The sequence below is a fragment of the Delphinus delphis genome, chromosome 10 (genome assembly GCF_949987515.2).
Source record: "Delphinus delphis chromosome 10, mDelDel1.2, whole genome shotgun sequence".
Taxonomy (NCBI): Eukaryota; Metazoa; Chordata; class Mammalia; order Artiodactyla; family Delphinidae; genus Delphinus; species Delphinus delphis.
Window position 1 is genome coordinate 34337167 of NC_082692.2, and position 17455 is coordinate 34354621.

Consider the following 17455-nt stretch of genomic DNA (forward strand, 5'->3'; position numbering starts at 1 on the left):
CTTCCAGGATTCTTGCTGATTGGCACTGCCCTAGCCCCGCAGATGCTGTTGGTGCCGCACCTGCGTCCCCTTAGCATGCACCTTTCCACACCATTTCCATATGTAATGATGGCCTCTTTCTGCAAATACGTGTGGACACTGCCTGAGGACTTTCTCCACCAGAGCATGCTTGGGCCCTCGTGTAGGGCAGAAGTGCCAGGAAGTCACCCTGGGGAGTAGCCTCCACCCCGTAATGAATGGCAGTTGGTACATAAATACCCAACTCTGAGGCACGTCCTACACAGTCTCCCAAAGCTCCCCGGTGGGATCGGCCCCCAGGTGCCCACAGTAGTAACTTGCTCCCTGTATTAGCTTTCTTCCTTTTCTTATTTCCTCTCTTCTTTGTGGGTACTCTCTGGGGTCACCTCCCCAATGAACTACTTGTCCTGACATCATTATCTCACAGTCTCCTTCTGGAGAAGTCAGTCCAAGACAACTGAGGGTATTGGCTGTCCTGCTCTATCGAAGTAGAGAGAAGATCATACAACCAAGGTGGGGGAGTGGTCCCAAACCGGGAGACATAAGAAGTTGCATCTTATTGTCACTAGATTCCCAGCACCTGACATGGTACCACATACAGGAAGGGTGGGTGGATGTTCAGAAATTATTCCACTGATTGAATGAATTAACTCAAGCGCATTCTGTCATCAACTTGCTGTGTGACCTTGGGCAAGTCACTTTACCTCTCTGAGCCACACTTTCACCATCTGCAAAGAGGGGATGATAACATTACATATTTTAGAAGAAGGAATGAGACAACAGCTGTGAATCAGCCTTGTGATTCTAACACCCTCTGAATTGTGAGAGGTGAGAGATTAGAGAACTGCCTCTTATCCTTAGGGCTTCTTTTCAAAACACCCAACTAGGAACATCTTAGTGGCTAAAAAAGCAGCATCAATTTCTCATTGAAATTCTTTCATTCAACAAAGTGAATAATCTTAGTGGAAGGAATATACATTATTTTCTGTAGGATTCATTAAAGTTGTTTTCATTTTGAATTAAAAACACACAGTTTCTGAATAGGCCCTGTGCAAAAAGAAAGGTTCTTCACCAATCTTTTAATTTGAAAACAAGAAAATGGACCAAGGAAGGCTGTGCCTTTCCCAGGCCCACTGGCTGGTTAGAAAAATCCATTCATTCTGCAGAACCTTCATGGGCAGGGGCTCTGGCCAGGCACTGTGCTGGGTGTGAGTGTGCTTTCGTGAGCCCAAATGGACATGACCTTGCTGTCATGGAGCTGTCAGTCTCATGGGGCTGGGACATGAATGGAATAGTCGCACTATGACAGAAAAAGTGTGTTTCTTTAAAAATTAAAGCAGTGGCGCTAGTGGAGGTGGGTGATGGAGAGAGAAAGAACCCAGAGAAAGGCTGCTTGACCTGAGGTCTGAGACATTATCTGGGAGAAAAAAAGGAAGGAGAGCCTCTCAGAGGAGACAGCATATGCAAAGGTCCTGTGGTCCGAGGTGGTACATGATGGCTTTGAGGCGGTGAAAAGAGGACCTTATGGCCACAGTGTAGAGAGTGAGGTGTGGAGTGGAGGGAAATGGGGCTGCAAAGGTGGGCAGGGAGAGGACACCGGGTCTAACATGCATGTGAGTCAAGAGTGGAATCCAAGTCTTTCTCATTTTTTCTTCATAATATCCAAAATTGTATTATGAAAAAAAGTTAAACATACAGATAAAATGCACAGGGGACACCATATACCCACCACTTTGATTCTACTCTAGCATTTCGCTCCATTTGTTTTTTTCACATATCTTTCCAGTTATTCATCCCTTATCCATCTTTGTTTTTTGATAACTTAATATTTTATTATATATGCCTTAGTTTTTTCTAATGGAAAAAAATAAAACTTCACAGATAAAATTCTATTGGAGCCCTAACCCCAGTCCCAATCTCCTTCTACTTTAGCCAGTGGGGAGCCCCAGTATGAGATCAGAGGGAGAGAGGCGAGAGAGGATGGTATTGCCTTATCCATCTTTCAATCCACCTTATTTTTATGCACTTCAAAGTGGCAGACATCAGCTCGAAACACTTCAGCCTGCATATCGTATCACTGACACATATATACAGCTGAGTAACCCAAATCCTTATCCAGATACAAAACATTCCATCACTCCAGAAATTTCCTTTGTTCCCCTTCAGTTAATCCTTGCCTCAAACTCCTAGGCAACCACTGTTCTGATATTATACATCATACATTAATTTTGCCTGTTCTAGAACTTCCTCTAAATGGAAGCATTCAATATAACCCTTTTTTAGCAATGCTTCTTTCACTCGGCATATTTTTGAAATTCATTCATGTCGTTGCATGAATCCATAGTTCCTTCCTTTTCATTGTTGAATAGCATCCAGGGTATGTACATATCACAATTTGGTTATATCCGCTCTACTGTTAATAAACGTTTGGGTTGTTTCCAGTTTCGAGTGATTATGGATAACAGTGCTATGCGTGTTTCTGTACAAGTCTTTTTGCGGATATGTGTTTTCTTTTATCCTGGGTAAATTCCTAGGAGAGACATTGTTGGGTCATAGGGTTTGATGTATGTCTCATTTCACAAGAAACTTGTAGACCTTCCCCAAGAGGTTGTACATTTCGCACTCCCACCACGTGTAAGGGAGTTCCGGTTGCTCCACATCCTCCTCAGCGCTTCGTGTTGTTGTCTCTTTAATGGTTTAATCAGTGGGTGTGTAATGATGATTCATTATGGCTTTAATTCGTATTTCTCCCATGGTTAATGAGGCTGAGCACTTTTTCCACGTGCTCATTGGTCATTGCACTGCCTTTTGGTGAACTGTTTGTTAAAATCTTTTGCCTCTTTTTTACAAAGTAGATTGTTTATCTCCTAATTATTGAGTTTTAGTTCTTTGTATACATCCTGAATATAGGTCCTTTGTCAAATATAACAATAATTATTCAAGAAATCTTTATGTACCACCACTACGTGCCAGGCAGTGCGCTGAACTAGACAGCGCGGGGTCTGCCTCATGGAAAGCCACAGTCTGGGTCTCCTGACTACCAAGTCCAGTGCTCTTCCTACTAAACTCAGCTTTTCCTTCAGGGGACAACTCTGGATTCCATAGGTCCCCAGGATCCTGAGCTAGCAGGAGGGGCCTCAAACTGGGCATCAGATGACCTGGTTTTGAAATCCATCTCTGCCACTTACTTGCTGTGTGACTGGGGGCAAGTCACCAAACTTCTCTGAGTCTCAGGTTCCTTACCTAGAAGAACAGAATTTCAGAAACCCCTGCCTCTTGGATTTACCATGAAGATTAAAGGAGGAAAAGACACCAGGCATTCGGTAGGTCCTCAGCCATCGTCAGTTTCCTTTCTTTCCCTCCCTTGGGGACAAGAGACTGTCCTATCTCTAAGGTGACTTCAGCAAGGTGTGTTCTGTCGTTGCAGGGCTCCAATGGAGAAAAAGTATTTAGTTTAAAAATGAGATGTTATGGAGAGTTCCCTTGTGGCCTAGTGGTTAGGATTCCGGGCTTTCACTGCCGTGGCCTGGGTTCAATCCCTGGTCCGGGAACTGAAATCCTGCAAGCTGTGCAATGCGACCAGAAGAAAAAAGAGAGAGATGTTATGATGGTGCTAACGAAGTGGTGAGAACTTATTCTCTCCGGGGCTGCGCTCAATGGCCCCTGCTTTCCACAACTGATGAGGTTGCCGTAGTTTGCTAATGGAGTGTGTTTTTAATGAGCTTCCTGATTTTCCTCCATCACCAAAGGGCTGAGGGAGAAGCACAGTGGTCTGAGAGTGAGAAGACTCGGTTCTGGCCTGGCTGGGTCTCTAACTAGCCACGTGCCCCTGGGCAAGTTCTCTAACCCACCTCCTGCACACCCTTCCTTGTAAAATGAGGGGGTGGGACAAGGGGATTTCTAAGGTCTCTTCCAGCCCAAATATTCTGTGCTTGCAAGTTTCTTTGTCCCCGACAGATGCTGGACCACAGCTGGAAGACACATTTTCAAACAGGATCGGCCATCCGGTCAGCAAGCATGAACTAAGCGTTTCTGTATGTTCTTATGTTTTGAGGAGGTCCAAGGGAAGTCCGAGATGCTACCTCACAACTCAGAGAGTCTCAATCACACCTACGTTTTAAAAAAGGAAAAGTGTCGATAGGAAAGATATTAGTCCTTAAAAAAGCAAAAGAAAACAGCTGCACGTCCAGTTACTTAGATATCTCTGTGCTCATTCTCCTTCAACCAACTTCTTAACCATTAAGAACTGATGATTCTTTTGATTTATCCAATTGATTAAAACATTGGGGCCGTTTCAACTTCCCCTTTTACTTCTGCCTAATTAGAAAACATATCTCTGTTGACTGACACACCTTCCCTGTGAGGGTTTTTGGAAGCGTTTTTCCAAGAGTTTATATGGGTGAGATGAAAACTGCACCTCTTCTCTAACTTATTAATTCGGCAAATCCAAAACTTCACGGGAAGATCTGCGCAAACTGTGGTTGAACAGGAAGCAGACACATGGGAGCAACAGGAGATGGGCTGTCAGTGCTAGGAGGGGCCAGGCTGGGGAGCCCTTCAGTCACCAGCTGCGTAGGTCAGTCCTAGGAGGCCACTTTCCGCAGTGCCTCAGAGCTGCCAGGAGACCTGGGGCGTGTTGCTTAACCTCTCTGGGCCTCAGTTTCCTCATCTGTAAAATGGAGGTGGTGACAGCGCCAACCCTACCCAGACTGTTTGAGAGCTTAGTGGGCAGTGAGTGTGAACCACTCCGTGTAGGGTCCTGTATGTTGCAGGCTCCATGTCCCCGTTAACCGTTTGGATTACCATTCACACCTCACAGGGTAGGGAACTGTCTTGGAAACCACAGACACAGGGAGGTCCCCAGCTTCTGACTACCTGGACCTTGGCAAGGGTCCCCCCTGCTTAGACACACAAGAGCCAGCCTCAAGAGCCTTCTTTCAGTCCTTTCCTCCTGGGATGCTTCTCTTCTGGATTTTCCCGGAGACAATTTCCCTAACACCTTTTCCTTCTGAAGCTCCTGGTCTCCGTTTATATGTAAATTGGACATTTGAGTTCATGAGGCCACAGAGTTTGTTGCATCTGGCTTTTATATTTCAAAGGAGGCGGAAGAAATACCACCAAGGAGAGGGATGCAGTTTTCTACCCAGAATAAATCTTCCTCTTGCCAGTCCCCCACCGTGTCCCATTAGAAGGTTCTAGGAGCAGGGGCAGAGAATTTTCTGTTCCAAATAATAATAGCTACCACTGGATTTATATGCTAAGCAGTTTTTAGATACACATATACAGTTAACATAGTATCTCATTAAACTTATAAACCTGTGAGTTGGGTATTTCCCCTGTTTTACGGACAAGGAGATGGCCTCCCAGAAATGTTAAGCAGCCCAAGGTCACACAAATGGGAATTGCAGGATTTGCACCCAGGAGGGAAGCCTGGCCCCAGAATATATGTTTCAATCATGCTTTGTGTTCTGTAGCTTTTTACTGAGCCCCTGATGGGTGCCTGGCGGGATGCGAGGTGCCTTGCAAGTGGGGACTCAGTCGATGCTCACACCCCTGTTATGTGGGGACCGTCCGCACTGGCCGAAGGTCACACCGCAAATCAGCTCTTACTCCTACCTTCAGGAATATTGGCCAACACTGATAATTAAACAAGTTCACTCGTGGGTATCACATCAGAAGGGAGGGAGGTGAATGCCCTAGGGAAAGAAGAAGCAAAACACTCAGGCTTCAAAGGAAGGAGTGAGCCTTCATCTGATTGGAGGTGGGCGCGTTTTGCAGAGCCGGCGTCAGAAGCAGGTGCTACTGGAGAGAAAATGGCCATCTCTCCACTCCGGGCCTTTGCTCATGTTCTTGCCATTAACATTCTCCTCTGCTGTCCCCACTCCACTTCACCTGGCCAATACCAACTCATCTCCTCCCGTCTCCACTTAAGGATTTCTTCCTTGGGGACTTGACTGAACCCCTGGGTCAGGATGACTACTCCTTCCATAAGTCCCCAGGCCCTACAGATCTCCTCCATAGCTGACATCGCATGGGGATTGTCCTGGCTTCTTACCTGAGGGCTTACAAGCTTCACGGGGCAGGGGATCCCCAGCCTGCCCCGCTCCATACTCAGCTCCCAGTAGAGGGTCAGGCACTCAGCACCAATTGAGAGACTGCAGTGCTCCAACCTGACCCTCTCAACCAGCAGGATGAGCTCTGAGCCTAAAGCCTGGGGCTGCAAGAAGGCCTGGGGTTGGACCACGTGTGGGTGAGAGTGGAGCCTCCAGGGAAAAGAAAAGGCTCCTCTGTTCCAGTGAGTCCCTGGAGCACGTGTAACAGCAGTGGCTCATCAGAAATGCAGACGCCCAGGCCCACCCCAGCCTTGCTAATCCAAATCTTTGTTTTGAACAACATCCCCAAGTAATTCTTTGTGTAAACCTGAAAGTGTGAGCAGCTCTGGTATCAGGAACTGTAAGCAGGAAGCTTGAGGCTGCTCTGACACTCTAGGGAGTTCGCTGGCTCCACAGGTGTGGTCTGCAAGGGTCAAGTTCAGGAAGGTCTTCTCCGAGAATTTTGTACTAAATCCCAGGGGTTAGTGTCCAGGGGTGGCAAAGCTGGAACCCACACCCAGAATTGAATGTGGTCCAGTGACAAAGGTAATTTGCCTCCTTTTTCTCCTCTTCTTACCTGGGTCTGGACAGCCCTGGCCTCCCTGGTTAGGGGTAGCCAGGCATGAGAGGGTGAATCCACAGGGTCTGAAGCCACTTTCCCAGGAGAATCAGAGCTCAGTACACATGCCTGCGTCATGTGTAACCTTAGAGTCTGACCATACATAGTATTCTTTTTCTCACACACAAAACACTCAGCAGAACCCAGTTCTCTACTACAGGACCTCTCCACTTACACTAGACTTAATTATTTAAATTTAGTTCATTAGTGGTTCTATATTTAATTTTTTTAATCGAATGAATTATTAGTCTATTAATAAATGATAAAGTTAACAGCTCTTAGTGAGCATTCAGAATAGATAAATTATTTCATTCTGTAACACAATACCAATATTTACCCATGAAACAGAAAGGTTGTCCCAATAAGAAGCTCTACTCTTTCGACCTGGTTCTCTTTACTGTTAGCTAATATGAATGAATTAATTTATTATGTGGCATAAATAAGAAAGAGAAGGGGAAATGGAGTTTACTTATGTGCTACAAACATATTTGTGTCTCTTCTGGGCTCCCTCCCATTTGCCAAAACCAGGGGAGGTGAGGAATAGTCCAGGAGGGTTGCCATTGGCTCCATGGCTCCATAAACTGGTCAAATAAATTGCCCATCCCTCTCTTTCCAGATGTGTTGCTACACGTGTGGCTAGCGAAGCCTCTTGTAGAACCAGAAAAAAGTATGGTTGGTGGGGGGCAGGGAGCTACAAGCTGAATAAGAAAAGCATCTATGAGAACACTGCGACTTTTATGACACAGAGTATAAAAGGCAAGTAAATACAAATATTTTATTCTGCAATTTGAACATTAAATTTCACCGCCATACCCCATGTGCTTTGTTATGCAGACTGGCGTCTGCTAAGAATGAGATTCTGGAGTTGTCTTTCCAGCTGGTGTAATTCTGAGAGGTTCTGGAATAGTGTTTGGGAGCTACCCCTCACACCGAAAGCTAATAGACGTGTGTCCATACTGTGTGTGTGTGTGCGATGTGTGTGTGTGTTAGGTGTGTGTGAGTGTTAGGTGTGTGTTTCGTAAACACGTGTAGTGAGGATATACAGATATCTGTGCATATGTGCGCACTCATCCAGTCATTTAACTACTTATTAAAATGCCTACTAAGAGCTGTTGTGTGCTGAGGATTCAGCAACGTACCAAAACAGACAATCTCTGTCTTTGCGGAGCTCAGCTTCTCATGGGGGAGAAAGAAAATATCTGAACAAAGAAACAGATATTAATCAATAAAGAAAACCAAAGCAAGGTGAGAGATGAGAGTGGTCAGGGTGCTTCCTGGGATAAGGGTTAGAGGAAGGGCCTCTCTGAGGGGTCACATCTAAGCAGAGACCAGAGTGAGGGGACGGGGCCAGGCGTGTGGGGATCTGCAGGCACAGCGGTCCAGGTGGAGGGCCTGGCACAGGCAAAGGTGAGGACACAGGGACTTACCTGGAGAGTGCGTGGGGGACACTAAAGAGGCCGTGTGGACAACAGAAGGAATCTTGTGTACTGGATGATAAACTCCTTAAACCAGGGAGCATGGAACCGCCATCCATAGGGTGGTAGGACTCCAGAGCTTACCCAGCCCAGCCCCCATTTTCTGGTCAAGTTAGAGACAGAACTGGGATTTTTTTTTTTTTTTTTTTTTTTTTTTTTGGTGGTACGCGGGCCTCTCACTGCTGTGGCCTCTCCCATTGCGGAGCACAGGCTCCGGACGCGCAGGCTCAGCGGCCATGGCTCACGGGCCCAGCCGCTCCGCAGCATGTGGGATCTTCCCGGACCGGGGCACGAACCCATGTCCCCTGCAACGGCAGGCGGACTCTCAACCACTGTGCCACCAGGGAAGCCCGAACTGGGATTTTTGATTTATGTCTTCCAACCACCAGTCTGCTGCTTCCCATCCCACAACCTCTGTTCTTCTGTTTCACTCACCTTGCCCAGTAGAGGCCTGAGTGGAAAACAAAATAGAGCTGCTCCCTATTTGAGTGCTGCCTGATCTTGGCGCTCACTCCCTGATTCAGCCCAACTCAGGACTGGGGTCCCCTCTGGCATTTCCTTAACCTTCTTTCTTCATCTCTGATCTTTCAGGAAACGGCTGAGCACCCCTGTGTCCCGCAGACTGAGACGGAACGGTGGTATGGTTCAGCATCCGTACCTCAGACTCCTTATGTGTACAGACTGCTTCGGGAGACTTGATGACGGTCTCACCAGGGAGGGAGGTGGAGAGACCACTGGAACAGCCTCAGGGAGGCTGCGGAGGAGATGGCAGGGTTTATGGTGGGAAAGTCTGAGGCCTAGGAGCAGCGGAGCGTTTTCCTGGATGGCAACGATGCGCAGGCTCTGATTCGTGATGAAGGGTCTCACATGCCAGTGGGGGTCCCAGCTCACCTCAGCTCAGCTCTGCTCCCGGGGATCAAGGAAGCTTGACACCTTCTATTTTTGGAGACCTGCTGTGTCTGTTAGTATGAGGTTTGGTTGCATGCCAGAAAACCCAAACACTGAGTAGGCTGCTGGTCTAAATAAGTTAGGGCTTGCTTTTCTCTTATGTGAAAGAAGACACAGGAGTCAGTAATCCAGACCTATCAAGAAGGCTCCTTGGTGCTATTAATGTCCCAGCTTGCATTCATCTTTCTATTCCTCAAGGTCCCCTCATAACCTAAGGGGGCTGCTAGAATTCTAACCAGCGTATAGGAGTTCCAGGCAGGAAGCAGGAGGAATTGGGGAGGGCAAAGGAAAACCTAGCAGCCGAGGAATCCCACTGTTAAAATTTATCTATTTCATTTTTTCTAGCTTTATTGAGGTAAATTGACAAAATGGTAATGTATGTAAAGTGTACAAAGTGGTGATTTGATCCGCATACACATTATGAAATGATTCCCACAATCAAGTTAATGAGCATGTCCATCACCTTACATAATTACCTGTTTTGTTCTGTTTTGTTTTGGTTTTCGTATCTTTGTTTTTGTGAGAAAGCTTAAGATCTCTTCTCTTAGCAAATTGCAGGTATATGATACAGTATTATTAACTATGATGACTACGCTGTACAGTAGATCCTCAGAAGTTATTCATCTTCTAACTGAAACTTTGTACCCTTTTACCAACGTCTCTCTGTTTCCCTACCCCACCCCCCACCGCCAGCCCCTGCGAACCACCAATCTACGCTCTGTATCTGTGAGTTTGACTTTTTCTTTTTCTTTTTTGAGATTTACATATAAATGATACCATGCAGTGTTGGTCTTTCTCTGTCTGGCTTATTTCACTTAACATAATGCCCTTTGGTTTCATCCATGTTGTTGCAAATGGCAGAATTTCCTTATTTTTTTATGGCTGGATAATATTCCATTGTATATTTTACACCACATTTTCTTTAACCACTTATCTGTTAACAGATGCTTAGTTTGTTTCCATAGCTCGGCTGCTGTGAATAAGGCTGTAAGAAACATGGGGGTGCAGAAATCTCTTTAAGATAGTAATTTCATTTCTTTTGGATATATACACAGAAGTGGGATTGCTAGATCAATCACATGGTAGTTCTATTTGTAATTTTTTGAGGAGCTTCCATACCATTTGCCATAAAGGCTGTGCCAGTGTACCTTTCCACCAACACTGCACAGGGGCTCCCTTTTCTCCACATGAGAAACCCCTTTAAAACCTTTTTCCAAAGGCCCCACCCAATGACTTCCCCGTATATTTTATTAGCCATCCCGATCTGCAAGGAAGTCTGAGAACTGTCAGTTTGTTTCTTTGTTTGCTTAAGTGGCATATTTCCACCCTAAATAAATTATGATTCTGATAGAGGAAGCACAGAATATTTGATATTAAATCTCTGTCGCTTATGCAAAAGCACAGACCAGCTCGGGCATCTGTCCCAGGTCCAATGACTTGGGTGGAGGATGGCAGAGAACAGGGCGTCCCTTGAGTTCTGGGCTGTTTGGATAGAAGAAAGGAACACGTGTTCTTAGATCTCTTGCATTCCAGGTAGAATTAGTGTCAGAAGGCTTACGGAGGGTAGGGAAGAGGGATATAGACGGAGGTCATTCTTGGGGTCATTTCAGGGTGGTCCACCCTCAGCCTTGGATTTCTGTAACATCTTCATATGAGTGCTTCGATCCCTGGAAAAGTTTTCATTCTTCCCTTTTTTATAAAATATGGACAACAGTATGGTTCATAAGGCCACAGGGAAAAATAACAGAGGAAATTAATACAAATCCCTTAGCAAAATACCTGGCACATTGTAAGTACTTAAATATAGTAGCAGCTAATTATTATTATTATTATTGGTGAGCCACGGTCTAGTGCATGTCTATGCATGTGCACAGGTGTTACGGAGACACGTATGTGTGTATGTGCATGTGTGCGTGATTGCCCATGAAGGAGATGGCAGGAAAGACAGAATGAGAGACTGACGGGCTGTGGGGCTGTGCGAGCCTGTAGCTTTGATTCCTTGCATACACGCGCTGCTCTGTCACCCAGCAGGGTGGAGCAGGGCACAGCCGGGTAGGGATAGGTTGGCCTCTCACAGCATTGAGTTTCCATGGGAGGTGCTTTAACACTAAAAATTCCTCAGTCCAATTTTGAGGGTAACAGGCAGAAAGAAGCTGGGTTGCCAAGCAACCAGCCATTAACAGGAAATTAGCCTCTCATCTCTGAATGTCCTGTCCCACTTCCATTCCATCTCTCCCTATTCTGCCAAACAGAAATTCACACACAGGCACATATACAGACATACAGACATACGGACACACACATAGAACGATACAACTGAGTGCCACCAGAAACTTCTAGAGAGAGAATCCACATTGCTGGGCTCACACCAGCTCGAGCAGGCAGGCCAGAGAATCCTCCAGCCCTGCTGTTCTCTCCTCTCCTCCAGAGGCTTCCTCACCGTGCCCATCGTCTCCACTCATAGATCAGTCCTGTTTATCTGCTGGGCCCCGACGTCCATGGTTGTATACGTGCCTTCTGTCTCCTGGTCGGACTGGGAGCTTCATGAGGCTGGGAACTCCTCACAGGCAGTCGTAGCCAGCCTCTCAAATCTAACCCTAACCTGATCTCTCTAATCTTATTCAAACTTTATCCTGAAGCCCAACCTCAGACCTGATTTTTGGCCCAGTTTTCCTGCTGCGGTACTGAGTTGGGCTGCACCTGTTGCCAGAGGGGAGGGGCCATCTCAACACCTGCTCGGGGTGTGTGAGTCTTCGATGACCCACGCTGGGGAAGGAGAGGAGAGCAGAACAGTCTCTTGCTCATCTCCCAGCGACAGCAAGTACAGAAGAGTGTCTGGGGTCTTAGGCCAGGGGCTGCTTCTCTCTCAACCCCGACCCAACAGAAAAGGATGAAGCAGGGGCCCTCTTAGGTCACCTTAGAGGCCCTCTTAAGGTAGCTCCCTCCTCTGAAACATGCCTTTCCCTGGATCCATCCTGCCCTGGTGGAATTTACTGGGAGATGCTTGGGGTCCTCACAGATACAAAGATATCTGGAGAGAAAGCCCAATACACAGGGTCATCGTCCCCAGTCAGAGCAATATTTCTAGAAAGTTGACCTTGAATCCTGAGGATGGTTCTCAAACTATCCCTCCCCTCCACAGTCCACTGACATGGACAACTGATATTCAATTAGTAATGTCAGTTGAACCAAACACTGATAGACTCTACTGTGATTCCCCACCCCCAACCCCCAGAAGGAGGTCATGGCTCTGGGAAAGAAGCAGACATGTAACTAGTCAACTCCAGTGGTTATGTGCCCAAATAGAGTCATATGAAATGCTATGGAGACCCGAGAAAGGAGTGATTCAATCTGTAGATGTTGGGTGGGAATGAAGAGAGGAATCAAGGAACAGGTGACATTTCAGCTGGGCTTTGGAGTATGAATAGAAGTTTTCCAGAGAGAAAAGTTTGGGAGAGGGTGGGCGAGAAGGAGCTCCAAGCGGAGGTAACAGCCTGGACACAGGGCCTGAGTATTTGTAAAAATAATCACCTTTCAGAATTCAAGGAAGTGTCTTGTAAGTTAACATTTACAGAACACTGGGATGACAAAGAGGAGGTTCGGGCCCCAGCTCTGCCCCTGACTGGCTGTGCACCCTCAGACAAGTTACGTCACCAGTTGGGGCTTCAGTTTTCTCATCTGTAAAATAAGGGGTTTGGGTGATCTCTGAGGTTCTTTCTAACTCTGATGACCCATGCTTTGGTGTGTATAGTGTTCCTCTGATCAAAGGAGAGAAAGAGGCTCAGGTGGGCATGTGCAGGGGCTGGTGGGGAGCTGGGCCTGCGGCTAGGAGGCCTTCCTCCTCCTCTCCCCGCCCCTCTGGGACTGACTCCAATACTTCCCAGAGGTCACCACGCAGCTCAGACCACACTGAGAGTTGCAGTGACCTTTGCAGAAAATTGCTCAATTCAGAAGATTTAACTGTATTTAAAATCAATGTGGGAGGCTTTTGAGGAGGGACTGGCAGGTGTCCTGTTGTAGGACTGGCTGAGAAGTGTCTTGGAGACAAACAGGTAGTTGTGAGGCCACCCCTGCCTGAGGAACACTGAGCTGGGAGAGCAGACTTAAGACTGAGCAGTAACGTTTTATTTCTCTGAAGTGCTGGCCTGTACGTAGCATTATTAACACTCAGGAGAGGAAGGCGATGAGCTGGGTGGAGGAAGGGCTGGTCTGAATCTCCAGGGTCTCCAGCCTCTTGTATATCAGCCCAGCTTGTGTATCAGCAGAGCAGAGTGCTGCCTCGGTGCCTTTCCTGTCCCAGCAGTGTGTCCCTTCTCTGGATTACAGGGATGTCCCAGAAAGATGAGAAAGCTCATATCATTCACATAGGAGGGGGTCAGCCTGACAGACCCTTGGGAGGCCACTATGAAGGAAAGAGCAAAGAGGTGTCCGAAAGAGAGATGAGAGACCCCCAAGATGGGCTGATGCCATAAGACCTCTGGGCAGCCCTCCCACAGCCAGGCAGCCAGCCTCATGGAACCCGCTGACCTTGTCTCAGCCTCCCAAGATCACAACTTCCAATGCCCTTCAAGGCCTCAGGGACGGGGACACTCCTTCTGTGACGGGGGCAGGGAGAGGAGCCCCTGACCTGCTGTCCTGTCCCCCAGGGTGGTCACTGCTTCCAGGGCCCAAGGCTTTGAATCTTCAAAGCCTTTCCTTTAATGGGAAAGACATGTAATTTATCTGTCAAATCAAAGGCTCTTTAGCTGTGCAGGGGATGCTCAGCCCAACACTCTTGCCTGGGGCAGAGCAGGGGTCTGATGACTTGTGCATATTTAATTTAATTTGTACTTATGGATCGCTGGGCTGGCTGCCTATGCGGGAGCCTGTGTGCTCGGGTGCTCTCTTCTGCGGGCATTTCTGTCTGCAGGGAGACAGGCGTGCATGTGTATGTGTTTGGCATATGTCCACGTGCTGATGGACTCCAGCCTGTGTTCACACCTCGCGTGCAGGCCTGGCTGGATGCTTCTGGGTCGTATGCGCCTGTGTGAAGACGCAAAGGGGATGCACGGGTGGGATGAGGTCCATCGAAAGTCTGTGCATGGGAGCATGTCTGGCAAAGTGCCCAGACCACACCAGGCTCTCAGAGAAGCTGTTCAAGGCTGGGGCCGCAAGACACAGGGGGCAAGAAAGGCCCAAGGTCAATGGCCACCCAGCTTCACCAGTCTTGGGGGAATTCAAGAGACCAGGGTGTCTCTCTGCCCTCGAGCTGGCAAAGGATTTCCCATGGCAGCCCCTTATCCCCTGACCATGAACCGTGCAAGCAATTCCAGCCTCCTTTCTGCCCTTGAGCAGTGGCTGGCAGCTGGCTGGGGAGGAAGGAAGAGGGTATGGATACGAGGGTTTCCTGGGCACCTGGGCAGAGGAGAGGCTGAGGGAAATGGGGGCCTTTCCCAAGAGGGGAGCAGACAGCAGTGGTTGGAGCCCCTGCATTACCTTCCCACCTGACTTGGAGACCTGATCTGAAGACAGATCTTAGCCAGAGGGTCTGGGGATGTGGAGCGCAGAGATGAGGTGGACTGAAGGGCCAGATGTAAAGGGGGGCGTGTCATCACCCAGAAGGGAGTTGCGTTCTCAGTTTTTATAGGGCCCTTGAAGAGAAGAGTCAGGTTTTTCTACTTGGACCTGACTGGTAACCCAGCACTTGTTTAAAGGTTAACGGAAGGTGATGATAAATTTGAAAGGATGCATGGGGTGAAGCTGGGGAGGGGCTGCTCCATCTCAGGACAGAAGAGGTAGAAGGGGATTAATCCCTGTAAAAGGCGGGGTGGAGTGGGGGGAAGCCGAGGGGTCTCCCATCTCTTCCGCCTCTCTTCTCCCTCCCTCCTGAGCATTCTCTTCTTTGGGCCCTTCCTCTCCCTGGTTTCTCCTTCCAGACTCTCCTCAGCCCAGCTGGCCAGCCTCTCTTCTGGCTCTGTGGTCCTCGAGGGATGCTGACCACCCCGAGGGACACTGTCTTGCTTTTTTCTCTGTGATCCACCAAATGGTTCTGCTGCTTCCCTTCCTCGGGGAGGGCAGGGAGGTGCTACATGCTGCACGCAGGTTCCCTCCACGCCTCCCAGCTTCCCCTTTCAGGGAACCAGCAAGCTTTCAGGATCGTTGAAGAGCAGCTTGTAATTAACATTCTGGGCTGGCCTGTGGGCAGGTACCACAGGACTCGGGGAACTGGGGGATCACCTAGACGGCTTTTCCTTCCTCTCTCCCCAGTTTGTGTGGGTTCGCACGTGTCCATCTTTTCTGCATCTGTTTCCCTGTTATTTATCTCCCTTCTCTACTCCCATCTCTCGGCCCCGGACTCTTGTCTCCTTCCTTCTCTTCTGGACTCCAGCTGCCTCTCAGGCTTTCACTGTCATGTGTTTGTTCACTTCCTGTTTCTCCTCCTGGTATCTGCCTGCCTCTCTCTTTCCGAGTGTTCTGATCTTGGCTTCAGTTCCTCTCCCTTTAGGTCTCTCCCTCTGTAGGCCTGTCTCTATCACGCTCTCTCCCCACACCTCACACCCTCCCTTTCTGACTGTAAGTGTTCAAATAAATGGAAAAGCCCGAGCCCCATGTGCCTGGCAGTAGAAAGTAACTTTGCAACCCCAGGAGTGTGGCAGAGACTGTGTACAACAAAAGATTCTCAATTACTGCCTCTCGGTGCTGGGTTTACTGTGCTAAAAAAGGAGGAATTCCAGGCAGGAGAGGGAGAGGGGCCTTTGTGAAGCTGGGGGGCTGAAGGGAAGGAGGCAGCAGTGGGTGTGGAAGGGCTCTGACCATTTTATCAGCCCCGAGACACTCCACAGGTTACTTCACCTCTCTCCTTGTCTGAGTCCAGGTTCCAAACCTCTCCATTTGGGTCTCCCATGCATGTTGATCCTTACGCCCACTGGGCCTGCCCCCCCCCCCCCACACCTAGACCATCACAATCCCCACTGATCCCCCGGCCACAGCTCGGGCGGTCGTGGACAGGTGTCAGGGAGACCCCCTCACAGGCTCCAAATTCCCTTCTGATCTCAATGAGAACCTGGCGCCCAGGAACCGACCTTCCCGAAAGTACAATGTCGCCTTTCGTGTTTACAGGGACCACCTCTGTGAGGTGTGGGAAAAGCTGGTATGGATGTTAGGATTGGAAGTGAAGAGTCCAAGTCCAGCGCCCCCCACCTAGAGACTTTGGGCAAGTTATTTAATCTCTGAGAACCTCAGTTTCTTCACGTGTTAGATGTGGGCTTAATCGTATCTATCTTGCAGATGATAATAAGGACAACAATATCTATCTAATGGGTCACACGTATCTCAAGGATCCACTTATTAGGAACAAGTGTGCTTGGAGATCTGCCAGGACATGAACTCAGTGGGTGAATGTTTGAAAAAAGTAACATAATTTGGATGTATGCCCATTTCACAGTCTCACCCTTGAGTTCGCCCAGCAGGTCCAGGTGGATTTCAGCCGGGCCTGTTGGTCTAGTTATATCCATTTCTGAATGAAATGAAGAATTGGTGCAGCATGCAGGGCAGGTGCTGTCAGTGCCCTCCACGTCCCATCAGCCCTTAACATTTTCCTGCACTGGCCCAGATGCCCCGTGTCAACACCTGTGCCTGGGCCTGAGGGTCTCTCTGGAGTCTGCTGGGTCAGGACAGAGGTGCTGGGAATTAAGGTCCCCGGGAGCAGCCCTCCATGGCCGCCCAAAGCTGGTGGATAAACACCCCAGCTCCCTTGCCTCTGGGTGCAAACTCTGAAGATCAGTGCCACCCTGTGGCCCGAGGTCCCCGCAGGACTGAGCTCCAACTTCCTCAGTGTTAACCAACCTGACGACACATCCCACATTGGTTGTCCCCTTCTCTGTCCCTACCAGCACTTCCTTCACCTCCCAACTAAACTACATGTGCCCACATCCCTGCCTCGGGTGTCTGCTTCTGCAGGAAACTAAACCAAGACGGCAGGGTGTCACGCTAAGCCTTTGGGTCTTAGGGTCAGAGCCCTGGGCTCTCAATTCCACATACGTTTAACTTAGCTGAGGGTTCTTGCCTCTTTACCAGTTTTGATCCTAATTTTCCCACCCTCGAAATGGGGCTACTAAAGATTCCTTTCCTACCCATCCTAGAGGCTGCTGTGCGGATCAAATGAGAGGATGCAAGGCAAAGAAAATGGTAAACCACAAAGCGATGTAAAGCGTTACCCTCAACGTGAGGGTTTCTTCTTGTCCGTGTAATCTCAGCATCAAGGGCTATTTGGGGGTGGGGGTCTCCAGGCCATCCTCTCTGGCACAGAGTCTGCTGAGCCCGTC